Below are 11,669 nucleotides of genomic sequence, written 5' to 3'. Positions count from 1 at the left end.
GCATCCTGAGACAAAACAGATGGCCAGATCTTCCCACATTAGCCAAAGGTAGAGCAACGGTGTGGTTACCAGACATTTTTCAAGAAGACAAAATCTCTCTCTCTCTCACACACATACACACAAACTGGTTTAACTATCGCTAGGAAGCTCACTCATTGACATGATGCATTGCCTAGCCCCTTACCCTGACCATAACGATCACAACTACATGTCTAACCCTAACCCTTATCTTAACACTAACCAAAACCCAATTATAATCCCAAAGTCTTAACTCTCAAAAAGCAGTCTCTACCTGTGAGGACCTCAATTTGTGTCCCCACAGTGACATGAGTCTCCACAGTTTAGTGTGTTCTCAGGTTAGGTCCCCACCAGGATATAAAAACAAACACAAACACACACAGTTAAAGAAGAGAAAGTGATGTTGTCAGAACACTTTTTTATAAAGCGCTCCTACCCACACCTTTGGTTTACCTCACTGTCTCCTCAAGTTACACGGAAACTGAACACTAAGTCTGTGTATCTTTGCACTTGTTTCACTCTGTAGAAAAACACACAACTAAAGGAGAAAAACAGCGAAAGAGAAAGAACAGATGATAAGGAGGGGAAAAAAAAGGTGAGAAGACGGGATAAGAGAAAGGACAGAATACGAGGAAGAAGTGTCAGGAGAAAGTAGGAAGGAAAGATTGAGGAAATCATCTCAGGAGAAATGACGCCGGGGGGAGCGGAGGGTCACAGAGGATGAAAGAGTGGAAAGAGAGTGGAGGGAAGATAGTGACTAAGGGAAAGAGAGGTGAGAGGGGGCGGCGACAGGGATTGGAGGAGAGTGATGCAGGCTGGGTAGACGATGCACTGAGCACAGCAATACTTCTCTCCAGTCGTTCCAGTTCACTGAGTCGCTGGAAAATAGGATGAACGACTGTACTGAACAAGACAGGACGGAGGAGATACAGAGGAGGGGGAAGGGTGTATGAAAAATAACCCAAACACTTGGTAGTAAATTTCTTAAACTCTGAAAAAACTTAATCCTCCAAATACAAACAGAGCCACAAAGGTGCGTCACTCTGTAAGATATAGCCTGCTAGTGTTGGACATGTACCTGATCCGAGGCCGCGGCTGGAATAGCTTTGGAGGCTCACCAGAACATGTGTGTGTTTGTGTGTGTGTGTTTCTCTGCATAGCCGCGGTTCATTCTGGAGTGTGAGGGCTAGAGTGTGTGGAGAGGCTCTTATAGAGTGGATTTCTGTCTTTTATGTTTATTCTCTCACCTCTTCGCTGACGCTGATGCAATCTGTAATACGACTTGTGTGGGGAGGAAGAGCTTGAAACCCGGTCCCTCAAACTGCATTGCAGGTACATGACATTAATTACGTTACAGGCCACCTACGGACGTGGTTTGAATGTGAGCTGACGCAACTCATAATGTAACAGCTGCATATAATGTGATAAGAGATGTAATAATACCTCAATTTAATTTTTATGATGCAATAAAAAAACATAAAGACAAAATCAATATCCAACACGCAAAAGATCTGATATGAGTGTTACTGCTGTGTTTGTTTGTGTGTGTGTGTGTGTGTGTGTGTGACTTTGTTTCCATATTTGTGTGTGTGTATGTGCGTGTGTGTGGGTGGGTGTGTGCCTGTAAGCATCATTAAAGCCAGTTAATGGCCATGTTTTGTTGACAGACAAAAGTGCTGTTCACTCTGGTGGAAAGGACAGTCACATCTGTCTATCTGTTGTTTCCATCACTCCATCTCATAATCTCCTACCCGCCCTCTCTCTCGCCCTCTCTCTCTCTCTCTCTCACTCACTCTCTCTCTCTGTCTCTCTTTTTTGAGTCAAACTGTTTGTTTGAAGAAAAAGTTCAAGAAGTTAGATGGAGATTCCTCTTGTCTTTCTCCTTCCTTTCTCCTTTCACTTTCTTTCCCTTCATTTCGTGCCTTCATTCTTCATTCTTTCTTTCCTTTTCATCTCCTTCTCATTTCTTCTCTTTGTATCTTGTTTTTCGTCCCGATTTTTTCCTTCTACAACCTCATTTCCTCTCCCCATCTTTCCTCTCACCTTTACCTGACTGTCACTTTCCCTCTTCCTCTCACAAAAGTCTTCTGTCATTTATCCAGGTCTTCAGTGTTTTTTTTTTGTTTGTTTCTTTGTTTTTTTTAAAAACTCATCCAGAGAATCTTGTTTCCAAATAAATCAAGATTTCTTGAGGTACATACAGTTAGGATGGACATATTTTCCTGTGATGGATTTTTTTTTTCGGTGTCCCCATGTTCAGAGCTATAGTCTGTCAGTGAAGGCACCACCTTGGTTGAAATCCCATAGAAATGATAGACAACTTAATAGGTAAGTAGGGCAAAGTGGATGACTGCAAAGTACTTTCCACACAAATTTCTCCAAGGCAAATGAGAGAGAGAGAGCTGTACGTGTGTGTGTGTGTGTGTGTGTGTGTGTGTGTGTGTGTTACAATATGTCTTTTTTTGTCTTTACCTTAGCTAACACTAACAGGAGCTTTCAGGTGACACAGCCTGCAGGCAGCAGTATATTCTGCTCCTGAACAGAGTAACTGTCTCAACAGAAATCAGTAAACATGACTTCATTCTTGTCCAGTGACCATGAGAGATAACATTTATGATTATTTGTGGAGACAAATTAGTGACTTGCCCTTTAACCAAAATAACTCGAAGACTCCTTCATACGTGGCAGAGAAATGTAGCCTTCTTTTCCTGAGCAACGAAGGCTCCAACGGGTGGATCTTTCGTCTCCCAACCTATCCCAAGAATCAGTTTGCGCCGGTAATGAAAATAATATGGCAGCACACAAAACTGACAGAGAGCCTTAGGATTACACTTTGTTAATCAGTAAGTATTGGGTACAACTACAAAAACCGGGCCTTAAAACCTCAGGTTTTTGTAGGAAAAAAAAGTTACAAGTTGTCATGTTGCTAGGCAACAGGGGCTGCAGCTTCCGTGTCACTCACAGTAGCCAAAATGATTCTAATAATTATTTGACATACTTTTACTCTCAGATTTTTTCCTTGGCATCAGTAACGCCCTCCTAATGTACAACATAGCATTTTGTAAGCGTGCTGTATAGGTGTGCTATTACATTGTGTTACAAGTAAGTTGAATTCAAGTGAGCAACAGAATCTTTTGAACTTCAGTCAGAACTTTTCAGAATAAAATCTCTCAATTAGATTTAAATAAAGCATTGCTGCAAAAAAAAGAGAACTTTCTCTCTTTTATTTTGCAGTTGGCAACCACTGCTCTGTGTAGTAGTTTTTGTTGGTTTTGATGGGTCAGCCATTTCCAAGCCAGATTCAGACTGCAGTATGAAACAATGCAGCATGTAATCAAGCACAGTTTTATCTCATTAATATCAGCTGCATTTTTCACAGTTTGCTCTTTTCACAGCTGTATTGAGAGCTGTATTAAGTTACTTCTAATGCAAACGTATCATCCTGCAGCCACTTCACCTCGATATCGATAGTGTTCAACTGGCAAAACTTTTTTTTAGTTTGAATTTTTGCAGTAATGGAGCAATCAGGAGCCGCCACAGCGAGCTGTTACATGAAGAGCTGCACGCCTCCAACTCCTCAGCAAGCTGCTGTTGTGTGGAAAAACACCTGCATCATGTGCAGCATGAAATCCGATTATAGCTGAAATTACTATTGACTGACTTCTTTATTAGAACACTGTGAGTTTGCCTGGCTTCACTGTCAACAAATACACCAGTTACTCTTTCATTGTGTTTCTGACAATGTAACTGCTCGACGTGTGTTTGCTGTCGTATTAAATCGCACTTGTAACCACAGTAACCACATGTGTCATCAAATCAACCAAGACTGAACTGTTAAGGAATACAATTTTTTCAAAAAACCATATACATTTGCTTTTATATTTAATATTGACAATCAAATCCTTGTACTTCCAACCAAATGACCATAATATTGAAATATTATGAAGTGATAAAGTGAGTATAGACCAGGAAAAGATCATATTTACACTAAGTTATTGTTAAGATTTGCACATTCACAATCCGTCAGTATCTGTTCAACCCTTTCGTCCTCAAGCAACAGTCACACTTCCAGGACACATCCTCATCGCATTGCGGTTTGTTTGGGGGAAATTATGTTCCACACGCTACGACTGTCACAGCTCTGAGCCGTGAGCATCAGCTGTCAGTCTGTGTCATCTTACACATCTACCCTTGTGGGAAATGGTATAAACCCTGGGATCAGTATCTTTCGCTGTGGATCCAGTATTTACTGACCTCCAGTCTTTTTTTATTGCAGCACAACTGTAATGCATAAAGCTTATTCTCCACTGGAAGAAACAAAGAATCTGCTCCGTAAAGTGACTGAAAGTAAGTTACAGAAAACGAAGGCAATGACTTTATACGTAAAACATTTATTACACACACACCACTAAATAACTCTGACAACAACAACCCAACTAACACTAAATACTCATACAGTGATGCTTCAATCAATCAATACAGAGCCGGAGTTTGGCGGGGAAAGTCTGCAACGGGTGAATAAAAGAAATGATGTGAGCGTCACTGGAAGCAGCTGGAACCACGTTTGAGTAGATAAGCCATTTACGATTACTTAATCCATACGGTTAGCAGAAAAGATATGTACTACTTGCATGTCTAGGGGAACGGTGGTGAGTTGGTGTAGGGAAAAAGGTGTAGCAGTTGGTTGGCACCTTGCACTGGTGATAAAAAGAAATCGACCACTGGATTCCAGTGACAGTTTTTCATATGGAAGTTTGGCAATGGAATTCAGAGAGACATCTGACCAATCCGTGCACATGCACGTCTCCACGGGACGGTGTCAATACTCTCAATAATAAACCCTATCTGGACATGTTGTCCAGTGCAGGTCAGAGACTGTCTACCTTTGGGTCTTACTCTTAAGATAATGTCCTAAATAACCATATATTATTATTCAATAACTACATTGAACAGAGATCTGACATCCTGATGCTCAGGTGATAACAACAAGACCAAACATAATGTGTTTCTCTCTAACGCTTATGGAGATATTAATACATGATCTTAACGTACAAACTGCTTGCAGTTATGAATTATATGTAATATATGTAGTTAAGAATACAAACGTACAAATTCAAACAACAAGAAAAGTAATAAAGTGATGGCAGTGCAGAATATTAGGTGCATAGTGAGGCAGAAGTAGAAGAGGTTTCCAACTCTTTACAAGACTTGGCATCACACTTCCTTGGGCATCAAGTGTGCACTGTTACACACAGTTCTCTCACTTTCTGTTTCTTTCTCTTTCCTTCCTTAAATCTCAATCTATCTGTGCTCTCTCCTTTATTGTTCCATTCCTCTTTTAATGGATCTCTGACTTTGTCTTCCACTTTAGTCTTTACTCTGACTCTGAGCTTGTCAGTAAAAGATCCACCATTACTCTCTCCTCCCTCCCTAAATATCCACCCCATCCCACACTCCATCACCCGGGATGGCAGGAAGGATGGAGGGCGAGAGAGAGGCTGATTGGAGAGGAGGGAGAGAGGGATGGAAAATCTGAGGCGAGGAGGAGGAGGAGATGAGACATTTCAATGCAAACTAAAAACATTAATCTGCAGAGAGCGAGCAGCTTTCTACATGATCTATGCCGAGTTTACAAGAACATGCTTGAAAGCTAGTTCTCACACACACACACACACACACACACACACAACATATCATTTCCAGAGAGCTTGTTTTCCATCATACAGTAACTGACAAATATATGCCAGTACATCACCTCAGGGAGCCGGGGTAAACAGGATGAGCATGTTGGATTTTCCTTCTTCTCAGACGTGTCTCATGACATGCTTGGTCATAAATTTTTTAGTTGACGTTTTGCAATAAAAGCAACACCAATCTGTTAAACTGTTTCAAAGCCTAACATGGGTTCAACAAGTCTTTGTCTTGTAAAATATATATTACATTTTTCAAGCGAAGAGTTTCTCTGAAGGTTGAAATGAAAACGAGCACAGACGCCCTGGTTTGGTCAAAGACACAGACGTAAACAATATCAAAGAAAAGGTAACAGCAACACTGCTCTTTTAAGCTTAATATCTTCCATAGACCTAAAGCAGAGGCTCTCAGCCAAAGTTGTCCCAAGAAAAATCTGAGGGGTCACCAGATGACTAAAGGGATAAGAAAGAAAAAGCTTTACTATTGTGCAGAGTTGTGTCCAATTTCCCGACTTTTCTCTCAGTTTTGATTCTTTTTTTTTTATTGTGCAATACTTCAAACTTTCACCTGTGTCGGCTTCTAAGAATCCCTTAAATGAACCAGCCAGAAAGGAAGAAAATCACTCTTTGGTCGAACTCGCGTCATATGTCATAAGGGGGTCAAAGGTGGATGTTTTTTTTCTTTTTATTTTAAAGGTCCCATATTTTACACTTTGCTGGTGTATTATTTGAAGTTTTGATCCTTAAGAAGCTATAGTTGTGGTTTTAAGAGCCATAAACAAGTAGTTTTACATCTCTCTCAGGCTTCTGTCTGGAGCTCTAGTAACAACAGTCAGCCAATCAGAAGAGAAGAGGCTCTGAGCCTCTCTCCTGATTGGCTGACTTTTTTCTGAGTGATCAAATGAATTTAAAGCAGATTTTAGGTAAAACACTCAGATAAACCAAATCCTGCCAGGTTGGATGGTGGGTCCAGGTGGGCAGGGCTTAGGGCATGGCTGAAAACACTGACTGTTTCCTTGTGACATCACAAAGTTACAGAAGTCCTGACGGCTCGTTTTAAGTTTCGTTTTAACTTACACAGTATTAACATAGACCCCAGACCTGCTTTATAATCAAAACAGAATTAGGTTTGATGATTAAATATTGCTATATTTCGACATCAACCCAGTCATGAGCAGAGTGTTAAGACCGGCCTACTGTGAGTTGCGCTGTGGCTGGAGACCCTCGGCTGGAACCCAGGTGGCTGTGGTTGCAGTGGTAACCCCGGAGACGCGGGATCTAGGTGGATTCTCCTGGAGGCCGTGTCCCGTTATCATGATGACGGATTCTGCCGGTGTCTCAGCGGTTCAGCTCTGGTGGAGTTTGCCAGGAGACTTTCTGTCTCGGGCACTCTTGATTTGTGCTCGGCTTCTCAGCAGGCGGTCGTGCAGAGGTGTTATCTGCTTGTGTCTCTTGCGGGTTGATGCGAAATAAACTCTAATGCTCTTCACTTTGGCTGGATAACTTTAGAGGAGACTGGCATTGACCAGATGACTCTAAAGTTATCAAGATCTTCAAAAAGGAAAACTTGATAATGATTCAAAAGTTACAAAATTACTCTGAGGCACTTCTGTTGTTTTGGTTCAGTTGGTCTTGACTTGACTTATAAAAATAAAAGATCGCGCATGGAGACAAAAATGATGTTACTTGGAGCTTGTGGCAAAGAAAATAAAAGAAAAATGACTAAGAGCCATGAGTTTGTGGCTAGCGGCTTAGAACTAAGAGTTTACATGGCTTCGTTTTCTAGCTTCAGCTTTTCAGCCTCTAGCTTCGTTTCTCGCATCTTCTTCCTTCTTAGCATCTCGCCGTGTTTCTAACTTTCACAACTGTTTTATCCCCTGGGGGGCTGGTGCATGTTTCAGGGGCGTCACCTGTCCTATCCTGTGTTTCCATTTGGAGAAGAGAGTAATTTTCCACTGAACTTTGGAATAATTTAATTCTAGAGTTTACTTATAAACTCGCACATCCGTCTTCCACCATGACCACAAAACATTAAGTGAAATAACATATAAAACTACTTGCACTAATAATGGCAGAGAGGAGTAATAGGAGTGTTGATTTCATATTACATCCTTCAAACCTGGAATTAATCATGATACAAGTGGTTAATTGATCAAACAACAATATAAACATTTCCCAAAGCTAATAGTCTATAAATGTGGATTACACAGCAGTTCTTTGACTGTAATAATAATAATATGAACATTGTGGATGTCATGTAGTGTGTGTTACCTCGTGTGAAGGATGCTGACAGTATGGTCACAGGAAGGACATTGTCTTAAAATCTACATGTTACATTTCAAACATTCTATGGGACAGAAGTTTGGGATTAAACTATTGCATAGGAACATCTCATGAGTTACAGAACAGCTAGATATTTAATTTTACATTCTTCCTTAGATCTGTGTCTGTGAAGAGAGTTCTGCTGGTCACTACCCAGGACTGGAATGTGGGTTGTAGTTTATGACTCTTATCTAGAGAGGGACAGAGGAAGGGAGGTTGGTGTGTGTGTGTGTGTGTGTGTGTGTGTGTGTGTTCATGCATGGCACAGACAGGCCAGGATTCACACCGTTAATCAGTCCTTTTGTTGTTACTTGTCCTATATAAGAAACAATCAAATATCATCAGACAAAGTCTTATTGTTACAAACTGGAGATTTTGCCTATATTCTCCAGTTGTCTGGTGTCCATTGGTTGATCCTCTGGAGCTGACCCTTTGACCTTTGGTCTGGTTCTGTGTCGTTCGGACATGCTAAAAGCATGGTCTGTTTGTGGAAGAGGGGTCCTTTGTCTCTGTTTCCTATCAATTTGATAGTTTGATGGTGGAAAGAGTCACAAAGTGTCAATTGTGGGTCCATAACTCTGCATGTCCTTACAATAAACTTCCTTAATGGCTTGTGACTGATGCCAGGCCAGGTATGTACGCTACACATCTGATCCCTTCCAAACATGATTCCATTCCAATGTAAAGACGTGGCACAGAATCTATGTAAAAATGCGTATTATAGTTCAGTCAATGCAAGCGCAACGCAGTGTTCACTCAGATGCTGCTTCCTTGCAGACAGTGACAGTTAGGGATAATGTTGGAATAAAAGTTCATATCCACTTGGCTTAACTAAGTCTGACTGCTGCAGCCTCATATTAGCTTCAGCTCAACTTAAGAATGAATTTTTAATCACATTTCTAAGGGATCTCTTCATAGCCTGTATAGAGTGTAGGACTTTACAGTGACCAAGAACTCTTTCATTGCACATGTGGGCATGACGGTATTGTATTAAGACTGAGCTGAAAAAAATTTAAGGTGGAGTTCTCCAAATAGCCCTATTAGTTACTCTACTGCACTGCTGAGGTAAATGGAAGGTTTCTGCTGAACTCACATTAGCGGACATCGCCATGTAGACAAACAACAGACTGACCAGCGGGGGACCTTCGACTTCTCACAGTATTACAGTGCTCACAAAAACCGTTGCAGGCATCATCAGTTTAAAAAGCCAGAGTGTGCATTCCCCAACGCTGAAGATTTTCCTCCTGACTCAAAGAGCCCTCCTCCCTCGGCCAAAATGAGAACGTCTACGTTTATTGACCCCCGTTATGAGCAGACTTGACATAAAGTGAATAAAGGGGAAATTGTAACTCTTGATGGCTGGCTAAGTCTTGGTCAGCAAAATGTTTTGCCTGAGGGAGGGTAGGGGTGAGGCAGAGAGACGGTATGGGAGAAATTCTGCTTAGAATGAAGTTTCTACTGATGCTGATCATTCCTTTAAAAAGTTGTGAGGTGATTGTTCTTATGGCCAGGGCACAGGGCTAATAAGGGCAGGAAGAAGTGAGTGTGTGTGTGTGTGTGTGTGTGGAAGGGTGGGTGTGCTGGGTGAGTCAAGGGTTAGAAACAAGAAAGAAAATGTTTTTTTCGTTAATGCATTTTATTTGTCTGTACCCTGAACTGCTCACAATGATAGCTCAATTCAGCTATCCTGTAACATGGTAGTGGTTTCGGATTCAGATTTCATGGTGATCCAGACAGAAATGAGCTCGGCTCCAGACCTTCCAATCCCTTCACACGTCTCTGATTTATTTGTCAGTTATTCAAATAGGCTAGGTCTGCTCGTCAGCTCATGTACATCTGTTTCTCTTCTTGGACAAACAACCAAGGCAATTAGGGCTTTGTAGGCAGGATTAAGAATATTTGTCTTCCTACCAGAGCCAGAATCAGATCCAAACACAAATGGCAACAAGTGTAGATGAGATTGATGCAAACGTACAGGTCGTTGTAAGTCAAATAATACAAGTAAACTTGTGGTAAAGAGCCTCTGCAGGTGAAAAAATCATGTCATCACCTCTGCCACTTCTAGCTTGTTGCTTCTCCTCCACAGACATGTAACCACAGCTGGTCAACACTAAACTTCCTGTCCAAACTCTCACTCTCAAAATCCCTTTCATTCTAAGTGTCTTTCACCCTCAGTTGATTAATTTTTAATAATTCATTTTAATTATTTTTCCTTGTTTTGCATGACTGGTCAGCCCCACATCTCTTGCTCTTTCATAATGATTTGAGGTACAGTCCATGTTGTTTGACATCACTGTAAAAATAAAGAATTGGCAGTGGTGGGATTTGAACCCACGCCTCCTGAGAGACTGGAGCCTTAATCCAGCGCCTTAGACCGCTCGGCCACACTACCACATATGCAACCACGTACCGTATGTTTCTGAAAGTAATTTTGGGGCTGCGCTCACTCTTGCATCCCCAGGTGCAGCTCACTCTCAGCAGAAGATGTGGCCACGTTGTTTCTGGTTTACCAGCACTGTGCTTGGCAGGTGGCAGGTCAGTTTACAGTGTGTGTGTGTGTGTGTGCTCTGAAAGACGTCACAGCAAAGAAAAGGGGCGACAATTAGCATGTAGCGTGAAAACTACCATACCGAAACACGGAGGTGGACTGCTATTTATGGTGTGATGCTATAGCTATTTGACTGTCTTGTTCACAAAAGTGACAGCATAAACAAGTGCCATGTAGTTGATAATGCAAGCACTCCTCATCGTCTTTATTAGCAGATCATAAACAAAGTGCATTCCACCACCTACTGTATTGGAGTGTTTAGAAACACTCAGGTGCAGATGTGAAAGCTGAGGGTGGTGGTGGTTTAAATCAGTATTTCATGGACTTTTTTGAAACACTTACAGGTAAGTAAGACAGAGTGCGAGTAACAAGGCAACATGGATTGAGGCTAAAGCAAGAAGTCAGAACACTTGCCCCAGTCCTATAGGCACACACAGATACTTGGCAGTGGTAGGATTTGAACTCACACCTCCTGAGAGACTAGAGCCTAAATCCAGCACCCAACCAGACAAGGTTACGGCTCCACGGTTATGATGACACAACTATTAAATTCTCTAGAAAACTCAAAACAGTATTTCAAGATTTAGATGAAAAAAGAGGCAAAAAACTGAAAGAGTTTCAGTGAAAGCAAAGTGCTTTAAAAAGCTAGTGCAAAATGAAGAGCATGAGCTGCTTTCTACATGAGCACAGTGTCAACTACAGCACCAAGATGATGGAGAAGGAATGACGGCCAGCAAGTTTGCCATTAGCAGAGGATGGTTTCGATCCATCGACCTCTGGGTTATGGGCCCAGCACGCTTCCGCTGCGCCACTCTGCTCTGAGTGTTTGTGTTCATTACCTGCTCCTGCACATTATCTGTTGGTTCGCATCAGGAGGTGACATCAAAACGATTCAATTGTCCCGTTCAAAGGACAGACGCCTTCAAATCCAAACTTAAAACAATTTTCAATTGGCTCCTAATTCTTTTACCATTTCAGGCTTTGTACCTGTTAACACCAGCGGGTCGGCCTCAGTGTCAATACATCAGTCAAACTGCTGTAAGTATATACAATTACAGTGTAGTTCATGTTGTCCTGTCATGAGATTACTG

At 41.6% G+C, this 11,669-nt stretch overlaps 2 non-coding genes across 2 annotated transcripts; both read right to left on the bottom strand.

The window, feature by feature from the left end:
* Positions 1-10,340: 10,340 nt before the first annotated feature.
* trnal-aag lies at positions 10,341-10,422 on the bottom strand. The gene has a single exon. It is a non-coding gene; the product is annotated as a tRNA-Leu (tRNA).
* A 902-nt stretch (positions 10,423-11,324) lies between these two features.
* Positions 11,325-11,396, bottom strand: trnam-cau. The gene has a single exon. It is a non-coding gene; the product is annotated as a tRNA-Met (tRNA).
* Positions 11,397-11,669: the final 273 nt, after the last annotated feature.

This window comes from Seriola dumerili, unplaced genomic scaffold (assembly GCF_002260705.1).
Source record: "Seriola dumerili isolate Sdu_G_001 unplaced genomic scaffold, Sdu_1.0 BDQW01000161.1, whole genome shotgun sequence".
In the NCBI taxonomy this organism is placed as follows: Eukaryota; Metazoa; Chordata; class Actinopteri; order Carangiformes; family Carangidae; genus Seriola; species Seriola dumerili.
Note: the sequence above shows the minus strand (reverse complement) of the source record. Positions and strands in the feature narration are given on the sequence as shown.